Raw genomic sequence first — 21715 nt, 5'->3', positions numbered from 1 at the left:
AGCTGAGAATGTGATGAGGAGGCAGGCTGGGACCAGCTATGGCCCTTTGTGTTTCTAAATGCAACCGCGGGTGAGAAGGCAGCAGAGGGAAATGTTCTTTCTTTGCCTGCTGCTGGGTGCATACCAAAATACACAGAGATTTGTACTCACATACACCCATAAACACACATGCTTGTGATTATATAACTACAGATCTATATGTAGACACATATACATGCTCAAACAAACATGCTTGCTCACTTCCGCTCACGGATTCAGACACCAGCATGCATCCTCTCAGTCAGGCTGGGCGAGGTTGTGCTGCACTAACAAGCAACTCCAAAATCCCACACCCACAAAGGCTTCGTTCTGACTCTTACCGCATGTCCACTGCAGGCTAGAGAGGTCATCAGTGCAGATCTTGCTGGCCACTGTGCCAGAGGGAAGAAAGCCCTCTGGCAGGTCTTACACTAGCTGTTAAATCTTCCTGCCCGGACCCTCCCTGGTGGCGCAGTGGGTTAAAGCACAACACTACAAAGCCACATCAGTGTGAGTTCGATCCCCGCCTGCCCCGGAGGTGACCACATGGCGCACCAGACCTCTCCTGACCCACTCGCTGCTCCCCTCAGCAGTGTGCTTCGTTGATCTGCCTGTTCTGCTCCCCGCTCTGTCTCTGGAGAAGCCTCTCACCACCCCTGTACCTCTGGCCTGTACCCCAGCATAAATAAATCTTTAAAAAAAAATCCTTCTGCCCGGGTCCTTCTCTTCATTAGTCAGAAAGGTCACATGGGTCCACCCATGTGGAGGGCCAGGAAACCAGGAAGTACAGCCTGTGGCCCGGAACATTTTAGCAAATCACACTAATGACTACAACATAAAAAAGGTGTGTGTGCACATTCACATGTTCACAAACACACACTGCTGTTCCCATCGTTCTTGTTTTATCTTTTCATATCTGGGACTCTTACGACTTCTTTATTCCAGCAATCACGGTCGGTCTGATTCTGGCTGGAAGCTAGAGGTCATGGAAACTTCCATCCTCTTTTATTTCAGGCCCTTTCAGCTGCCCCAAATTCTTTTTCTCACCTGAGCCCCCATCAGCCATTTCCCCCCCTCCCCCATAGTCTTTCTTCCTGGACGCCCCACCCCCTTGTCTTCCCTCTTGCCAAGGAGAGATAAAAGGGACAGCTGTGTGCTTATTCAGCTACTTTCACTGACACCCCACCACTCCTCTTCCAGGTTCCCTCCCTGTTTCTTTCTGTGATTGCTTCAGGAGCTAGTAAGTGTGATCTAGTGTCAGTTGGGCCCAGAGGGACCTGGGGGTGAAGGGAGAGTAGGTAGACACAGAGGCCTGGAGAGGGCCAGAGATACAGACAGGTATGTGCACACAGATACAAAAGAGACTTAAGTAGGACAGAGAGAAGCAGAGACACAGTGAGAGGCAGGAGCAGATGGAAACAGACATGAATGATAGAGACAAAAACAGAGACAGAGAGATGACAGAAATTTGACCAAATAGAAACACAGAGACCATCAAGGGAGACAAACCCTGGAATGACAATCCCGTTGAGCTCCAGGGTGGGAAAGAGATGTGTCCAAGGTGTGTGTGTGTGTGTGTGTGTGTGTGTGTGTGTGTGTGTGTGCACGCATGCCCATAGCTTTGGGTTTTATTTATTGATTTGCTTGTTTGTTTGTTTGGTTGGTTGGTTGGCTGAGATTTATTTGTTTGTGCATACAAGAGCTGGGCTACAGGCCAGAGGTATGGGGGCATGAGAAGATTCACCAGAGACAGAGTGGGGAGCAGAACAGGCAGATCAATGAAATACACTGCTGAGGGGAGCAGGGGGTGGGTCAGGAGAGGCCTGCCACTCCATGTGGGTCAGCTACCTGGCCCGGGATCGAACTCAAGCTGCAGTGGCTACAGACAGCTTCATAGTGCTGTGCTTTAACTGGCTGTGTTTAACCCACAGTGCTGCGCTTTAACTCATTGTGCCCAGCTTTGGTTTTTAAGCCACGTTATTGTTCATTGAAATGTCTTTCGACAGCAGGCCTGAGATATCTTTAGAAAATGGGAGAAAGTGTGTCCCTTTTCCAACAAGTGTGCGGTTTGAGGCCAGTCGGGAAACCCAGGAAGCAGCAGGGGTTTCCTTGGAGATTTCCAGTATCTCTTGACTCCTCCACAGCACTGATTCTGTCAGTTGAGGAGCCTGTGGGTATGAGCTGTGCATGTATTCCCAGCTGCCTGGCCTCCCTCTTCCCTGGCAATGCCACCCCAGAGGGCACAGAGGGGACTATAGTCCTGCCCAGATCAGGGAGTGAGGGGCCCCGGACTGCAGAAACACAGATGCCTGCTTTTGGACAGCTCTGAGTAGAGATTGAAATCTTTCTTGTCCTTTTCACCAGATGATTCTGGAACCTTATCCTGTTCTAGGCTTCAGAGATGCTGTGGAAGACAAAGGTCAAACATTCACTGTAAAGGGTTTAGTCTAGTAGAAAGATAAGCCCCAAGCAAAGCAGGTTAAACCCTGGGAAGAAAGAGCATTATTTTCAAGAGAATGGCAATGGGGGGGGCCTTTCTACACTGGGTACTCAAGAAAGTCCCTCCAAGTGGGTGCCAGCGCTTCCTGATGAGAAGGAGCCAGCCAGGAAGAAAGTCAGGTGTGGCATGGAGGCAGGAGGGGAAGTAGAATATGGAGAGACAGCCCCCACCAAGGACACACGCCACCCAAGCCCTTCTCAAGACCTCAAGAGGGCTGTGCTGGAGTGTGAGTGGGGAGAGCATCGTGCATAAGACTGGCCAACGGGGCAGGAGCCCACGCCAAGCCCCCCCCCAAAGCATGCTGTGCCCTAAAGACTGCAGGGGAGATGACAGTAGTGGCCTCCCCACCCATGTCCTGTTCCCATACAGGACAGGCACTGAGCTAGCCTTGCCTGCACCCCAGCTGAGGTACTGGGGTAGAAGGAGGAGGTTACGATTGGCTCCCCCAGGCTTTTTCCAAGATGGGTCACCTTGATTTGGAACTAAGGTCGATTGAGGCCCTGTGGACCATGGAGAAATTCTTACTATAAACTTAAAGGGTGCAGATGGCCTAGATTTAGGGAGATCTCCAAAAATAACCATTTTATGGCAAAACTTATCTCAAGGCAAAGTGAAGAGGGTAGAGGTTAGGTTTTGTTACACGTTGTCATCTCCTCCTGTCCTGTGAGCTCCCTCCTCTCCTTGACGCCCTTGATCCCTGTCCCATCCTTAGCACAGGATAAATAAACCTTCAGTTGGTCCCATTTACTTTAGAATTCACAGCCATGTAAATTCCCCATATTATGTAATTAAATTCCAACAATCTATGTGATGTTAATTTGTTTGCTCATCCAACCCTAGAAGAATGCAGAGGGATGGGGGAATTTTCCTCCCAGCTCCCACAGAGGGGTGCGGAGCAGGGGAAAGCAACCCATCTCATCACGTCACTCTGCTTACCTCTGTCTAAGTCCAGACCCTTAGCAGGGCTGGCGAGGCCCTCCCCACCCTGATTCTGCCCCTCCTGCCTTTCCTCTGCCTCAGATCCAATGTCAGGTCACCGTGCTTGCTGTGCCCTCTGCTGGGCGGACCCTCCAGCTGCTCCTCCTTCACCTGCTCTAGTCACCCTGCAAGGCTCAGCTACACGCTTCCTCCAGCTTTTACTGAGCTGTGCCCTCTCCCCAGTGAAGCTGATCACTCCTCCCAGGGCCTCACTGCCCCCAGTACTCTGGGAAACTCCTGTGCATGTGTCTGCTGGACACGGGATTGGAGAGCAGGACTGCGCCAACCTGAGTCTGCAGCTGAGTTGCTCACCTGAGATCAGGTAGCTGATTAGAGAATTAGCTCTTGGCTAGTTGCTCTGTTTCCCATCCCTCCAACAGTGCCTCGGAGTAATGGCAACTGAGCCCTTATTTGTAGGGAGAGAAGACTAAGAACCAGAGTCAGCTCGAGTAAGAAAAATTTCAAATGTTTTGCATCTGTGAAAGCAAGCTGTGTCCCCAGCAGCTCGACTGAGCCATCTGAGAAAATTCTGCTAGGCTCTTGCTCAGTCTGCTCAGGCCAGAATTCCGATCCAGAACACAGGCTCAATATGTTCTGCCAGTGTTTGCTTCCACATGCAAAGCACATGGGTCTGGGCAATTTAGACTAAGTGGCCATCCTTGAATGTGTCATGCAAGACATTTACCTCGTGGCAGAAACCACGCTAGTTCTTTGTATATTAAATGTTTGGAACTTTAAAAATAAGGGCCCTCCCTTGTGGCGCAGCAGGTTAAAGCACAGCATTAAAAAGCTAAAGCCCCTTCAGCATGAGTTTGATCCCTTCCTGCCCTGGAGGTGACCCACATGGTATGGCAGACCTCTCCTGATCCACCCACTGCCCCCCTCAGCAGTGGGCTTCGTTGATCTGCCTGTTCTGCTCCCCACTCTGTCTCTGGTGAATCTTCTCACCACCCCTGCACCTCTGGCCTGTACCCCCAGTTCTGTATGCATAAATAAATAAATCTTTTTGAAAGTAAAAGGAAAATGTTGAGGTAATGAAGGTAGGCACAAGTTCAAAAGTAAGGAGAGGGTAATGGTTTGGCAATAGGGGTGAGAACACCCAGCTCCTTCCTGGGGAGGAGATGGGCCAAAGGGCAGGGTGTGTTCAATTACTCTGAGTCCTCGAGTCAGGGACCAGGTAGGAAGAAAGGGCAGGTGCCATCCACCCTGTCAGGGGCATGGTGAGGGCTAAAGGAAAACACAAGCGAGAGAACACAGGAAGGAGAGAGGTCATTTGGGTTTTCCACAGAGGAGGGGCTAGTGTGGAGTTGAGAAAGTGCTAGGAGAACCAGGAAGCCCCTTGTCCAGACTGTAAGGTTCCTTCTTAGCCCTCCCACCTTCTACAAAAGCGAACTGTGCTCACAGAGCAAAGGCAGTCAGGCTTCTCCTTTCCATACTCTGCAGGCTCCTGGGCCAGCCCAGGCCCCCTGCATCTCGCCCCCAGCCATCTGGTCTCTATGTGGTCTCACCCCCTTGAGGGAAGGCTCTGGGTTTAGCTATCTCCCATAGAGCTGCGTTCATACCCAGCCTCTGCATATAGTAGCACCAGATCTTGAATGGCTGAGGACTCAGTAAAGCTGCGACAGGCAGACACTTCTGAAGCACCAGCAAGAGACATTTCAGGATGCTTATTTTGAGGGGTCCTTGCAAGAAAGTGGTGAGATGGGGTACAGTGGGAATGGGGAAGACTGGGCTTCCAGCCCCAGTATGAGGAAGAAGAGGAGGATTCAAAAGGTGTTTGAAGGCCTCTGCTTTCTCCAGCTATCCTGAGTCAGGAGCAATTTTCCTCTCCTGACAGGGAGGGTGACTTGGGAAGTGAAAAGTGAATGGGTTGCTAAAATGTTTTCCTTCTCTGGCAGCATCATCATCTTCAGGTGTGGAGGCTTTAATGAAGGCCCATGCATCGCTTGACCCCCTTACCTCTGCAGATGATAAAGGGTGCTCCCTCCTCTCAGGCTCCAGAACAACCCACAGTTGCATGGCCTGTAAATTATTATGGCCCGATGAAGAGCTCGCCCTTAAATGTCACTCACCTGGGAATTAAGGTGAAGACAATGGCACAGCCCGAGATGTCGCTGATGGGGGTAGGGGTCAACCTCTCCGGGGAGGGCAATTGGACACTAGGTCTGGGGTTAATGAAAAATGCCCCCTGTCCTCCCAAGTGATCATTATCTCCAATAATTATCCCTGCTTCTGGGGACAGGGGAAGTGGGGACAGATTTGAAAAGCTGTCACTAGATAGGGCAGGCTAAGAATGTACACCTGACACAGTGAGCCTGGAGTCCACATCTCCCCTGTCTCTCTCCGTGTGTCTCCTCCTCTTTCGCTTCCTCCTCCTTTTCTCTCTCCCCTATTCACCACCCTCTTCTTGTTCTTTCTCTCTCCCTCACACCCTTCCCCCTTCTTTCCAATCACTCTGTTTTGCCCCAGGTGACTGCATGCTTCATGGGTTTCTCTTTGTCCTGGTGGACCATAAGGGCGGAATTGAGGAGGAATCTTAACGAGTCTGACTCAGACCAGAGGGCCCTGGTCAGGGCTCCCTGCCAAAGAATTAGGCTAGCTTTGCTTTCTAGCTTCACTTTCGAACTTTGGGAGGCGAAGAGAGGTCAGCTTCCAACTCATCCCTGGAGGCCCTGGTAGATTGTGAGTTTCAGGTCTCTCCCATCAGTGACCCTTCCTGCTTCCTCCCTCTCCAGTAACCTTTTTTTTTTTTCATTGTGAAATAAATCTCATGTCCAGAAAAGGGCACGAAACAAATGTCCCTTTTAACAAGTTAGGCACCAAGGTAACCACTACCTCCCGGCAACTTTGGACACTTCCTAATTCACATCCCTCCCCCATGCCATCCCCAGACCCCAGGCAACACTTCTGCTTCTCCTTATACATTTGTGTGCTGCCTCAACAATATGGTATAGTTTTGACTATTTCTGAACTTTACATAACTAGAGTCATATGTTATGTATTCTTGTATGTCTGGCTTCTTTCAACCAACCTGGTGGTGTTTTCATGACTTCTCCATGTGGTAGGCGTGGTCATGGCTCATTCATTCTTACTGTTGTAGAATGATCAGCTGTATGTACAGTCCTGCTCATGTCTCTCCAGTACGAGTCTCCCCAGCACGGTGGGGACAGGGCTAATCCTCCAGATGGGCAGAAACCTGGCAGGGCAGGATCCTCTGCACAGGAGTGCTTAGACCAAGCTGAACCCATCTAGGCCATGCTCTCAACGCACCCCATCCAGGGGATGCCCAGTGCTAACAGGCAGCCTGGGAGATTTCAGCACCATGGAGAGAGAAATGTAATGGTGAAGGCCCTTGGGAGCTGGGGGAGAGAACTTGAAATAGCATTTGTTGTCTAATTGTGATTTTGTAGATGTTTGCTGAGTGAATCAACCCTAAGACCAGGTTTCTAGGAGGCTAGACCTTCTTCCCTCCCATGCAGCACACACCGGCTTCTTTCACTATGGTCTCTTTCTGAGACTTTGCAGGATAGTAAACCCCTTCCAGACTCAATCTTTTTCTTTCTTCTGGGTGCAATGAACAACTATAGGCTTAAGAAGAAACTATGGACAACTGTCCCCCAGGCCCTTTTGTGGGAAGTTCCCCTGAGGCCAGCCTCTATAACCTCACCTTGACTTTTCTGGTTCTGATGAAGTTGGGGGAGAGGGAGGCACAGCAAAAAATATCACCTCAACAGCATTTGCAAGACTTTTTTCAATGTATGAAGCACTTGGTAATACATTAATTGAGGTGGATGGTTATTATCATCTTGTTCTAAGCATTTTACATTGTTAACTCATTTAACCCTCAGAGCCACCTCTACAATGGGTACTATTATTATCCCCACTTTACAGAGGGGGGAGCTGAGAAGTGAAGGCACTTACCCAAGGTAGAGTTGCCAGATAACACACAGAATGAACAGTTAAATTTGAATTGCAGGGGGGGAAAATCAAGCAATCTTTAAAAGTAAAAATATGTCCCAGATGCTGCATATTAAACTTAAAAGGGCAGCCTGTGTTTTGGATTTGCTAAATCTGGCCATCCTAGTTCAAGGTCACCCAGCAAGTGATGGCGGAGCCCGGACTCCAAGCCCAGCTGACCACTGCCCTCTGCTCCAGCAGTATCTGTGTGAGGGTCCTGAAGGCCAGGAGTAAAGCAGATGGATTTGAGACTGTTTAGTAAATCCAACCATCAGGCCTTGGAAACAGATTGGATATGGAGGCTGGAGGAGAGGAGAACATTTTAAAAAGAAGCCCAGTTTCTGGCTCTGGTAGATAAGATTCTGAGAAGAAGCTTCTCACTAGGGATCATTCAGCTCAGAGGAAGCCAAGGCCAGTCCCCCAAGAGGTTTCAGGTCATTTTGGGGTTCTGTGATACACTCTCTAATCCTTGTTCTCCAACTAATCTCAAAGGATGGTGACCCAGCCCTGCCTGGCACAAATCTAGGTGCCTCAGTCCTGCTGAGTCACCAGGGACCCCCCCCAATCCCACCCTTAAATCACAGAAACAAACCTCTGTATCTGACTCACTGGGACCTTCTGCTCTCCCTCCACCCCCCAGCCCCCAGGGCTCTTGGCCTTATCTAGGTGTGATGTAGGAACAAGGCTGCCCAACTCTAAAAACTGGAAAAAAAAAAAACTGAATGTGTTTTTGGAGACTGCAAATGCCAAGTATATGCTTTTATTGTGCACCAAATAACACATTTAATTACTTCTTTGAGGGGAAGCCTGTTTGGCAGAGCAAAGGCAATACCAATAATAGCACCTTGCACCGAGGGCCTCAAGCACAGAGGGAGAGCCCCCAAAGGGAGCTGTTTCTGTTTCAACAACTTGAAAGATCCATGGATGTGGGCATGTGTCTCCTTCCTCAAGAGCAGAGGGAATTGTGAAGAAAATGCTGTGGGTTTTCACTTTTAACTGGCTGTTTTGATCCTTTCCAGTCATCAGAATGTAGACCCCTGACGAGGCAGAGGTTTGGAGTTGTGATCTCCTGGAAAGCGAATGTGAAGCCAGAGGTCTGTCCTCTTCTCTCTCCTCTATCCACCTTTCAAAAGGCAGGACCAGAGTGAGCCCCCACGATAATGCCTGGTCTGCTGTCGTGAGGTTTTGTGCAGAGTGTAGAACAGCGAATCAGAGAATTTGCTTTGTCTGTTTGGGCAAATTGTGCTCCATGTCCAGGCCTTAGCCCTGTTGCCTCATTGGCCCCATCAGTAAATAGGGCTCATAGTGCTACTTCCATTCATGGGTGTTGTGAGCATTCGCCAATTCAGTTAGTATAAATGGGCTCAAACAGCATTGGATACACAGAAGAGCACAGAAAGGTAACCATAATAATAGCAATAATAACAGGTACTATTTTCTGGACAATGGGACAGGGAGGGATAGATCAGCTCAGACACCACACAGATAAACTTATTAGGAGGTCAAGTGTGGGTCTGAAGGGAGTGGAAGTACCTATAGCAGCAGCCCAGGTAAGTTCATTCAAATGTAAATGTAAAAAAACCAGATTCTGCAAATAAAATCAACCCGTCACCATGCACATAGGAGGGTGGGGATCCACCATGACTGAGCTTCCACCTTAAAAGATATCTAGGTCGATCTGCCTGTTCTGCTCCCCACTCTGTCTTTGGTGAATCCTCTCACCCTCCGCATCTCTGGCCTGTACCCCAGTTCTATATGAATAAATAAATAAAATCTTTAAAAAAAAAAAAAGATATCTAGGTGGGCCCTCTCTGGCAGCCACAGGTTAAAACACAGCACTATAAAGCTATCCCACAGCACGAGTTCGACCGCCAGTCAGGGAGGTGACCCACAAGGTGACCCACTACTCCCCTCAGCAGTGTATTTCAGTTAGCCTGCCTGCTCTGCTCCCCACCCTGTCTCTGGGAAATCCTCTCATCCCCTGTACCTCTGGCCTGTACCCCAGTTCTTATATGCATACATAAGTAAATCTTTAAAAAAAGATACACCAGAGACAGAGTGGAGAGTTGAACAGGCAGATGAACCAAGTACACTACTGAGGGAAGCAGTAGGCGAGAGACAGAAGAGGTCTGCTGCACCACGTGGTTACCTCCGGGGCTGGGTATCGAACTCACACTGCAGCTAGCTTGCAGGTCTGCATCCTAACCCATTGCAGCACCAGGGAGGGCCTAAATACATCTTTTTTAAAAAATCTCAGATTTAGATCTAACATCTGCTACTCAGAAGTAGGACTAGGAAGTGTCTGAGAGCTCCACATGTCAACTACCCTCTCATCCACTGGACAGACCGGGAGCAGAGGTCTGAGTGGGGAGTTGTACCTGCACTGGGATTCCCACCTGGCCGCTGCCTCTGGGGCTTGAACACACCTCTCCTGGCTTGCTGCTCTGCACTTTTAGGGAAGTCGCTGTCCCTCTCTGGACTCAGCTTTTCCTGCCCCATCAAATGAAGGGCTCAGGTGAACAAGTATGGGTTTCAGAGTCAGAGGTGTGGATCTCAACCCCAGATATGATGGGTGAGTAATGACAGCCTCCTGAGCTCACCCGTCACCCCTGACTCCACTGCGTCACTGCTAACCCTCCTGAGGGCTTGCTGTGGTGAGTCCCTGTTTATTCTAAGTCACTTTACTTGGATGAACGCAGCTGTTTCTGATGGCAACACCAGGAGGAGAGTCTTATTATTACCCCCACTTTGTAGATGAGGCAACTGAAGTCCAGAGAGGTCAAGTAACTTGCCCAAAGTCACACATCTTTCAGGGTTGTGCCTAGAAAGGGTCCCCTGTCAGGCATGTAGGACAGCACCCCACACTTAGTGGGGCAACATTCAGCAAGCATCAGTGCCTGTCCCCATCTGCCCAGGGCCTCCTATGAATCTGTCATCATAGCCAAGTGTTCCAGGAATCAAGAGACCTTTACTATACCATATGGCTATAGAATTAATAAAATGTTGTAACCAAAGATTGGAAAAGAGATTAGGGGACTCATCTGCTGGAGTGGAACTATTAAAAAGGAAGCCACTCAGCTCTGCAATGGAGGAGTGGGAATGGGACCCAGGCCTCCTCTTAGAGGCTGGGCAACACCAGGAGAGGGGACATCCCTAACCAGCACAATGTGTCTGCTGGCGGCCGTAAAAGTGCAGCTTATTGGTGCTATGGTGATAGGAGAACTGAGGAGTCACAAAACGGCCTCTTTGGAGGGGAATAAGGAGGCAGGTTTATTACCCTCAGCAAAGAGGGATGCTTGGAGCTGGAACACCTATCCTGACGGCAGGAGACAGAGCTCACTGCCAAGGCCTCAGGGCTGCGACCCTCTACCAACATCTGGTCACGGGTGGAGGCCATGGACCAGACCAGCTGGGCCTTTACTCTGTGTCTTTGTCCTGACTCAGGTGCATCTACTCTCCAGCCCCAGAGAGCAGACAAGCTTCCTGCCCTTGACTGTCTGCCCCCATCCATCCTGACCTATTCAGGCACAACTGTTCCCACTTTCCTCTATCTCTCCTGACACTCAAATTGACAACCTAGGTTCGAATCCCTGTTACTGGCTGTGTGACCATGGGAAGTCACTTGACTTCTCTGGGCTTTGGTGTCATCATCTGTGAAATGGGTAGAACAACAGCAGGACCACAAGGGACTGGATTGTTGAGGGCTTTGAACGAGGTTTGTACTTAGTCCAAATGAGACTCTGATAAGCCCTCAGTGATGCTTTTTATTGTGATGGTCATCAGTTTTACTGTCACCACATCATGTTATAATCTGATCAGAGTCTGTCTCCCTGATGAGACCAAGGGCTCTGGACTTCTCACGTCCTCACAGCAGACTCATGACGTAGTTATCATTGTCCATTTCAAAGATGAGGACTTGAGGCTCAGTGTGATGTACCAATCACCAGCCCCACCATCACACAGCTGGAACCACACAAGGGCTAGATCTCAAAAGAGGGCTTCCTGGTCCATAAAATTTGCTCCCAAGGCCTCAGCTTGAGCAAACTCTGAGACTCCCATTTTCTGTTGCTTCAACCTATGACTCTGTGCTGGCCTGTCAGGCAGGAAATAGCTAAAGATGCTACTCCAGAGCTCAGACAGGAAATAGTTAAGGAAAAGCAGTCTCAGCTCCAGAGGATACAGAAGCCAGAAGCCAGGTCTGCAGGCTTCCAGGATGTGGGATGGGTGCCAGCCGGCTGCCAGCGATCTGAGCTACGAGGGAGCGGCTGCCACTCAGACAAGGGACACCAGCCAGAAACACTTCGTCACCACAAAGCTGCTGCTGCTGAATCAGACACACAGAGAGTCATGCAGACACACACATACACACTCACACACAGAGATGTGCCCTTCTATACACAAACACACACAGAGACGTGTGTCGGGGGCCCTTGCTCCTGCTCCCTAGGGAAGGAGTTTCTGAACCGCAGTGGGGATACTTGGGACTTCTTGTCCTGAAAGAGAGACTGGGTTGATCCTGGAATGTGAAAAGTTCCATCATGGATGAGTCCTACAGTGAGGAAAGGGGGGATGCCTTAAGTTTTCCACGGCAGGAGCTCAGTGTGAAAGAGTGAGAGGATGTGGGGGTTAGCAGATCTGTCCCCCCACCTCCCCCCCCGCCAATGACATTCATCCAAAGAAGTCTGTGGCCGGACTCTTCGGGCGGTGTCATCTTGACCCTCCACTACCTTCTCTGCAGAGGCTTCAGAATTAGCAGAGCCAGAAATTGACCCCCAGGCCCAAGCTTTGAATCACAGTGTAGGCTCTGTCTCGGGCACCCTCAGATCCAGGTTCAGGTATCTGGGTTTATAACTGACCCCTTTGGAGAGCACCATGGGGAGCAGAGCAGAACTGAGTAAAAAAGTGTCAGGACCCCAGGCTTAGAGGTCGGCGTTCTATGCAGGGCTCTGTTGCCACTAGGGGTTGGCAGCTCTGAGAAGAACCCAAGGCCAGGCCAACTGCGTGGGCTGGCATGATGAGGTCACACCACGAGTACCCAATGCCAGGGACATGGGCTTTGCATGTAGCAGGCGCTCTCTGGCCCTGGGCAAACGATTCAGACTCTGTAAACCTACAGAATAACACATAGGGCTGTTGTGAGGATTAAGTGAGCTAATGATGAAGGTACCCTGGTGGGTGAAGTTACCACCTGCTAGGTGGGTGATCACTTAACCTCCTACAGACCCACCCATCAGTGACACACACACACACACACACCCGTGGGGGCTGGGTGCACAGCCCAGAAGCTGTCTGAGGAGGGGTGGCCCAGTCCTCCTGGGCCTCCTTGAAGCAGGAAAAGCCTCACCTTCCCCTCCAGGAGGGTGCAGCCAAGCGGGAGCTACTAATGGAGTTTCCTGCCCCAGGGTGCCATCTGCACAGTGCTGGATGGACCTGCCAGTCTGAGAGGGCAGTTAATTTATAGCCCACCCTACTCCCTGTTTACGCTGGAACAAAGGAGCCTCAACCCCAAATCCTCAGCCTCTCATCTGGAGAGAGAAGGGGGAGGAAATTAGGAACAAGGTTGAAACTTGAATTGCTTCCTTCCCAGGGATGGCTAGCCAGAGGGGCTCCACGAGCCTTCTTCCTTCAGCTCCATCCATCTAAGCCCCCATCTTGCGCCTACACCTCATTAACTGTGCACACTTTCAGCAAGAGCAGAGGCTCTGGGCCCTCCCTGCTGCCACAGGTTAAAGCACAGCACTATGAACCTAGCCACAGCCGCTTCCGCATGAGTTCGATCCCCCGCCAAGGAGCTGACCCACATGGCGTGGCAGACCTCTCCTGACCCGCCCGCTGCTCCCCTCAGCAGTGTACTTCGTCGATCTGCCTGTTCTGCTCCCCACTCTGTCCCTGGTGAATCCTCTCACCACCCCTGCACCTCTGGTCTGTACCCCAGTTCTGTATGCAGAAATAAATAAATCTTTAAGGGAACAAAAAAAAGGCAGAGTCTCTGCAGCCAGTTGGCCTGGGCCGAGTCCCCTGTGCCTACCTGGACAAAGGCTTGCCCTCTCTTGTGTTTCTGTTTCCTCATCTCCCTGGGATGTGGTGGTACCTCCCTGGGATAACATGAGGACCAAATAACGACACAAATAAAGATTTCCAGCAATTCCAGGAACATAGTAAATGCTAAATTATCATTATCAGCTGCTAGTTCGTCTGGCAGCATTATGGGAACTGGGAGGGGGAGCCAGGAGAAGTGTAAAAACTAAGGCGGGCCTGCCTACAGAGCTCTGTGGGGCAGGGGAGAGGGTGAGTAACGGGTCAGAATAATGGAAGAAGGGCCCTTGGGTAGCAGGGATGAGGCAGAGGGTGCCCAGAAGGAGCAGCAGGGAAGTCAGGGGTGTGTCCCGGTTGAGCGTGTTGTATTACAAGTCTAGGTGGAGGCTGCTGGCCTGGATCCCTCTTCCCCGCCTCCATTCTCCACATTTTTTCTTTTTTGTTTCACCCCAGAGGGTCTCTAGCCCCTGGACACGCTTGCCCAGGACTCGGGGACAGTGTGGTCACTGTAGCACAAAGGTGTCCTAAGCAGTAACCAAGCAGCCCTGCTTCCGTGACAGCCCAGCTGGGCCCCAAAAGGAGGCATCTTGTTCTAACTATACATGACTCTGACTTCCAGCTCTCTGAGTACCTCATTCTGGGGTTTCTTAGATATCCAGAGTCATGTCTGTATCATTAACTAAAAGCACCCTGACCAGGGCCATGTTCCCCTCAGACTGGGGATCCCTGGGGAAGAAGGGCTGTGTACCCACTCTGACTGGGGCTCCTTGGGGCATGGCTGTGTCCCCCTCAGACTGGAGCTCCCTGAGGCAGGACCGTGTCCCCCTCAGACCAGGGCTCCCTGGGGCAGGGCCATGTCCCCCCTCAGACTGGGGGTCCCTGAGGCAGGGCTGTGTCTCCTCCTCAAACTGGGCATCCCTGAAAGTAGGGTCGGGACTTTTCATGGGTGCCACCTCACTGGTCTTCTAGAAGACTTTGAGAGCTCTAGGGAGAAAATGAGGGATGTGCTGTTTACTCAGAATTTCCTTCCATCCCGCCCAGGGAAGGTATGTGGGCAGCAAGACAGGGCCCTGCAAGTTCTGGCAGGAAGTGAAAGACCTCATGTGGGCTGTGATTCGGTGGTGGAGATCAAGACCACCTCACATCCTCTTCCCTGCCCAGGCCCAGCCAGAAGCTTTCACAGGACAGTCCATGGTTTCAGAGGCTGGGAGGGGTGTAGATTGCCCCTTACCCTCTCCATAGCCTGATGCTGTGGAAGCCAACCACATGGAAAGCTTGTGTCAGTTGCTGAGTAACTCGTGTTTGTTGAATGAATAATAGCACACACACAGGCCAGTGATTCCCCCAGCCTGGCTTACCTCTGCTAGCCTCCATCTTTGCAAATTCTCCAAGGCCAGCCCACATGCTCCAACTGGCCCAAACATAGGTTTCTCTCAACCTTCTCTGACCACCTGTAGCACTGGGCTCCAGTCCTCAGCCTTGTAACTCATCAGCCTCTATGGGAGAGTTTCCTAAGACATCAGTGCAGGGCTCCATCACCAGGATTCTGATTTAGTGGGTCAGGAATGGGGTAGCAAGGCGTTGATTCTGTTTAATTCCCTCAGGTGATGTTATCACGCTACCAGGGCTGGCAAGCAAGGGACCAAGGGAGCAGACTGTGGTCTCCTCCAGAGGGAGAGGAAGTTACCGAATATCTCTAAATCCTAGTGCCAGGCCTACTCATAGGAGCAGACACTCACGAGGTGTTTGTTGACACAGGGTGGCGTGACCAGTGGGCCACCTTTTCCTAGAGGTGCCTGAAGATAAACAGGACTGCCATCAGCAAGGGGGAAGAATTCATCCTGTTGACTGCCAGGAGGGTTCTAACTGTGCCACTTCCTGGGCTTTGGGCAAGGTCGATCTCCAGTTGCCTTTTCTGTAAATGGGGCTAACAACAGCCCTTACCCACAGTTGTTTTGAGGGGGGTGGAGGGCGTATCTGCCAAGGCTTAGCTCAGGCTGTTTGTGTTCATCTGGGTCCTGGCAGGAAACAGATGGCTCCTTCAAACCACTGAGGAGAGTCCACAAAGGGATTATTTGCAAAGATGCAGGCCAGTTGAGAAAAGCAAGGAGGGGTGCTTCAGACCCCCAGGGGAAGGCAACACTGAAAGCATTAGCACCAGAGGGCTGGAAGGGTAAGAGAAGGAAGCAGTTGCCGGCCAGGGGTGGACCCCAGCTAGAGACAGGCATCCAAGCGCTATCAGGGCCCACTGCTGGCCACACACTACCCCAGCTTCCCCCTTCCTCTCCTGGGGTAGTTGCCTCCAGAGCGGCCTAGGAGTCCAGGGGTGTGATCCACAGCACCCATAGAGGTGCCTCTCCCCGGGGCACAGGCAGGCCAGGGTGGATAGCAGATCCAGAGGACTAAACAGAATAGCTCCAGTACCTGCCATATGGTAAAGTGATTAAATATCGCTTCTATTGCTACTGTCGTGGGACTCGGTGGGCTGTCATGTGACATCTGACCTTGACATTTCACAGAACACAGCTTGGTAGGCACTTGTCAGTGTCCTCCACCAGGGAAAAGGCCCAGGGGTCACTACCCACTCCTCGCTAGTCCTGTCTGCACCTGGCAGCTTCCCCACACACACTGGAGGGAGGAAAGGCCGCAGGAAGGAACGATGCGTGTTTCCATGTTCATCCATGGGCTTCAGCGTGTTTGACAAGCTATCAAAATGGCTTTGCAATAGCAAGCTTCATTAAAATGGAAGCACCGTGTTCTAGTATGCAGATGGGGCCACTTTATTACTTTTTAATTTGTTTACAGAAAACCCATGTTTGGTGTACAGTATCTTTGCAAATAGTAACAAATGGGCATGTTTTCTGCCTCCAAAGCTGTGGTGTCCCTGGACAAATAGGCCGAAACCATGTTTGAACACTGCGCTTGGTTACTCTTAATAGAATCTGACACGCTCCTCAAAATGTGATGGAGCCTGGGGGGGCCGGGGGGCCATGTGTGGTGAGTGTGTGGCTTGGACTCCCTTTCCTGATTTGCACATAAGTGACCAGGGCCAGATGGTCTCCCTGCCTTTGCAGCTTTCCTAGCCCATGACTTGGTGATTTCTCTACCACCCTAGAAGCCACAAAACTCCCTGAACCACCAGCTTCCCAGGTCCCAAGGGAAGCCCTCTTCATTAAAATGAAATAAAACCTACAAATTACCAAATGCATTTTGAAAATGGGTCAAACTGAATGAAGAATACTTAATGGAGCATAACTACTCAGTGACAGTTCAAATACTTGTACCATAGCCCCCAAAGCAACAATATTCATAAATCTGTCAGGACCCTCAAAACCAAGCTCCAGCTATGTGAAAGTCACTTAACAGCTCTCTGCCTCAGTTTCCCCATCTGTAAAGTCAGGGGCAATAATATCCTTCTGGTGGAGCTATTGGGGGGATTAGATGAGTGGATACTTGTAACCCATTGTGGCACCAGCAGGTGCACAGTTATTGCCAATACTGTCGCTACTATTCACCGGGAGTCACATTTCTTTTTTTTTATTCTTTCATACAGAACTGGGGTACAAGCCAGAGGTGCAGGGGTGGTGAGAGGCTTCACCAGAGACAGAGCGGGGAGCAGAACAGGCCAACTGTCAAAGTACACTGCTGAGAGGAGCAGCGGGCGGGTCTGCTGCGCCATGTAGGTCACGTCCGGGGTGGGGTATCACACTCACATTGAAGCAGCTGCGGCCAGCTTGCAGTGCAGTGTCCCAGCCCTCTCTGCCACCAGGGAGGGTCCGGGAGTCACATTTGTATTAGAGAAAAACTCTGGGAGAATCCCTGTTACGTCAAGCTGTCCACTCAACAGAGGCTGTCCTGTGGTGACCATGCCCACAGGTGTGCCCTTGCCCCCCAAGTCATTCTGGGTCACATCCTCCCACCTCTGCTTTGTTTTCTTCACTGCCATCTAAACTCCCCTTTTTTATTCATCTTTCTCTTTAGTGCCACCTTCTGTCCACCTCCTTGTGGGTGCCATGAGGGCATGGAACTTGTTGCCTTATTCATGACCTTCTCTCTACACCTACAGCAGCATCTGGCTGGTTCTCCACACAGTCTCATGCAGTGAGGGAACATCTTCAGAGCGCACAATGTTGACCAGATGTGAGGATGAACTCTGGAACCCATCGTTCAAGGTTGGGCCCCAGGTGGACACCGTATACACACAGTACATGAGTCATATACACTTCCACCCTCTGAAACCTCAGTTCATGGGGCTGTCCATTAACTGGGTTTTGTTTTGACTTTAGGATGAAGTAAAATCACAAAGAAACAAAGCAGCATCCTATTCCCTGGGGTGAAGACCTAGGTGTAACACCTTTAAGCTGTCCCCTGGGCCTCCATGAGGATCTGGATGAGGTACCTTCTGGTGCTGGATATGAGCTCCCAGGAAGCAGAGGCTTCCTGTTGGGGATGATGCATTCTTTTGGGTGCACCAGACTTTACAGTTTACAAAGTTCTCTTGAAGCCCATGCATCCTCCGGGTATTATGACCCCCATTTTGTAGCCACAGAAGCCAAAGGTGGAGACAAGACAGACTCGCACCCTCTCACAGCCTAGCCAGAGTTCTTTCCAATAACACCTTGAGGCCAGTACCTAAAGGAATGTTAGCTATCCTGCTGACCAAAGCAAGGAAGGGGATTGTGCATGTTAAACACATTTTCAAGGAATGAAATGAAAAGAAATGGGGTACTCAGTTAACCAGAATATTGTATTAATCAGGAAGGTATTGTGTTAATATAGTGAAAATACTTCAGTACTACCACAGCCTACTTATCAGGTAGACACTATGCTTGTCCCTAACTGTGCAAGAGATCATTTCCCCTCCATCACAGATGAGGAAACTGAGGAACAGAGTGGTTCAAACGCATGCTCAGGGTCACACAGCTGGTAAGCGGCTGGGCCAGAATTCACCTTGGATTAGTCGGCTATGCTCTTCCCCTTGACAACCGGCAGTCTCCCTGGGAGGAAAAAAATCTTGATAAATTCCAAAGAAGTAAAAAGATCAAGACTATTGGTAAGAACTCATTTTCTTCCTAAAGTTTTACATCACACAAAGATAATAATGAAAACTCAGGATTATCCCTTTGGGTGTAAAATTTCTGCTCTAACAGCATTCTCAGTGAGTGAAGCCACAGAAGACCGTCGCCTCTCAGGTCAGCAGCGTTGGAAGTCGGTGCAGGATGAGAGCAAGAATGCTCGGAGTCCCAGTGAGAGAGGCCAGAGGGGCTTACCTAAAAATGTGCAGCCCCGATCCCTGGGCAACCTTGTATTTATTTAGATCTAGGTTCAGAGAAGATGGGCAATTACATGATTGACATACAAGCGTGGAGGTGCGTCATTTGCAATGCATCATCGTGCTGGGCACGCTAGGGCCGAGTGACCCGGCTATTGCTTGGTTGGGGGGCTCCATGGTTCCCCCTCATCAAAGCATGCTGTCTTAGTCCCTATTCTTACCTAACTTTCTGCTAATCTTCACACATAAGGTATTCTAGCTGATCTTGCTAATCTGGCCGTAACGTCGTCGTAACGTCTGCCTGTTGTTTTCCCCAAAGTCTGGTTTCCCAGTATGTTCCTCGTGCCAGGACTTTTGCCCTATGGGAGGCTCCCTGCTTGGCTCTAGGTTTTAACTGACCATCAGGAATTCTGGGCGCCAAGACAACAGCCCTGAGAACAAGGAGGGCTGGGGAGCCCACAGAAGACAACACATAAACTTTGCTAGTGGACGTGACAGGAAGTGCATTTGGGTCATGGTTAGACAAATCCTACATCCCAGGGATGGTTCGTTCATCTCAGCTCTGTTCTCTTTTCACGGACATGTGTGCGTGTACGTGTATGTGTGTCTGTAAAAGCCCAAAAAGGTTATGTTACTTGCCAGAAGCCACAAAGCAAGTTAATGGGAGAACCCACCCTTCTCAAGTCAACAACTGTTTATACATCTGCCACATGACTGAATTATATTCATTGTGCCAGAAACCAGAGACCAGACTGTGATGGGATGACTTACCAGCCAGCCAAGGGCTAGAACAACCCCCCCCCCAAACCCCCCCAGCTCCAGCACAGAGCAGGACTATTTTCTGCCTAAGTGCCCCAGCCTCTGTGGGGTAGTCACTCAGAGTTTTAGCCCTTCGCTCTCCTCAGGAAAGGAAAAAGGAAAGGCCAGACGCCTACTCCTCAATCCCTCGCACCTCTCAGAAACTTCCAAATAACCCTCTCCTTTCCAAGTAATTCTAGGGAAAGGAAAATTGGCTCCCACTGGCTTCTCCTACCACCATTCAAGCTAATGGCTCAGAGAGAGGCCAGGGACAGCTTCTTTGAGTGCCTGTGGCTTCCTCCTCCTCCTCCTCCTCCTCACAACCCTTGGGATCTTGATAATCCCCATCAGTGATGTCACAGGACTGGGTATGGAGGAGGCCGCTACCCTGAAGGCAGGTGACTGGAAACGGGGAGAAGAAAAGATCCTGGAGTCCCTCCGAGGGTCTGCGTTGGAGGCTTTCGGGTGAGGCAACAGCAGCTTATTACAACTAATTTCCTTCTTCTTGCTAGAACTGCAAATCCACAGAGTTTTCACAGCATATTTGTGTATCTGGCGCTCTCAGCTCGCCTCCCCTTGGGGACCATAAGAGATGCTGAGGAAAGAAACAACATGGTCTCCCATAATTTCAAAGCCAGTTCCACAGTTGTTAATAAATTAAGAGCTGGGTGAGTGGAGGAGGAGTGTGGACGTGAGGGGCAGTAACCCACTCTCAAGCCCCTCCAGTCACATCTTCTAGAAATTAAGATGTTACAGGGCAGGGAGAGAGGCACCCCTGAACCCCCAAACATCCACCGCATCAAGACAAAACATATAAGATCTTTCATGGAAAGGAACTTTAATACAAACAATGTGTAATACAGAAAAGATAAAGAATATAGTTTCTAAATCAAATCCCCAAAGTTATCCGTCCCCTCGTAGGTAAAAGTCCACCCAAAAGGGATTGGCCCAAAGCCAGGCCCAAAAGCCCACCACAGCCTAAAGCACCTTCTGGCAGGGACCTCCTGGCCCTTCATCCTGCTTTCTTCTTCAGTCTCCTCTCCAGATTCTCCTCCTCCCTGCTCAGCTCCACCCTCCCTTGGGTGGAACCTGGAATCTTCCCTTTTCCTGGGGACCATCCTGTTACAAAGAGAAAAAACAGGTCCTCCCTGTTGGCACATCCCGTTAAAGCTGCAAGCTAGCTGCAGTTACCTCAGTGTGAGTTCAATCTCCAGCTTGGGAGCTGACCCACATGGCGCAGCAGACCACTCCTGTCTCACCCCCTGCTCCCCTCAGCAGTGTACTTCATCGATCTACCTGTTCTGCTCCCCACTCTGTCTCTGGTGAGCCCTCTCACCACCCCTGAGTCTCTGGCCTGTACCCCAGTTCTGTATGCATAAATAAATAAATCTTAAAAAAAAAAAAGAACAAACAAAATGCTGAGGTGATCCCCAAGATCACATGTCCACTAGACCCAGGTCTTAGGGGCACCAAAGCCAGTGGGTGCCCACCCCCAGAATTACCTGTGGGGCGGGTGTTCCCATTGCTCTTTCTCCCTCTCAGTGGAGTGTAGGGACACCAGAACAAGCCTGGTGACTCCACGCTCACAGGGAAAGGGCAGGACTGCTGTTGGAAAGAACTGGAAAATTCCTCTTCTGAAAGACTTGAGCCACGCTGCTCTGAAGGGGTTTCCAGTCCAGCAGTCACTCCGTTGGAATCCAACACTCCTGAATGCCTGTGTTATTTTGTTATTCACTCTTTGGTCCTTGGAAGACTGTCCCCCAGGCTGGCAGCAACCTGAAGATCAGGGGTTCAGCCGTCAGGCTGTAAGCTTGGTCAGTTCTTGTCAGAGGCCGAAGCATGATGAGGGGCTTGGAATTAGCAGTGTGAGGACCCTGGGCAGATTGAGCCCAAGAAGACGGGGTGGGGTGTGGATAAGATAACTGCCTTGAAATACCAGAAATAAAAGGGCAGGCCTGTGAAGGATGAATTTTCTAGAAGAGTGGACCAGGAAGGTACTGAGGCTCCACTGTGAGGTGGAGCGTCTGAGGAGGGGCCCAAAGCCCCACGTGGAAACTGGACCCCATGTTCTTAGTATCCTTTCCACACCCAAGAGTCAGCCAGGAATGGGGTGTGTTCCAAAATCATCCAGCCCGACCAGGTGTGCTGCGCCTCCT

This window comes from Condylura cristata, unplaced genomic scaffold, assembly GCF_000260355.1.
Source record: "Condylura cristata isolate star-nosed mole 26May11 unplaced genomic scaffold, ConCri1.0 scaffold00001, whole genome shotgun sequence".
Lineage (NCBI taxonomy): Eukaryota > Metazoa > Chordata > Mammalia > Eulipotyphla > Talpidae > Condylura > Condylura cristata.
This window is presented reverse-complemented; position numbering follows the sequence as displayed.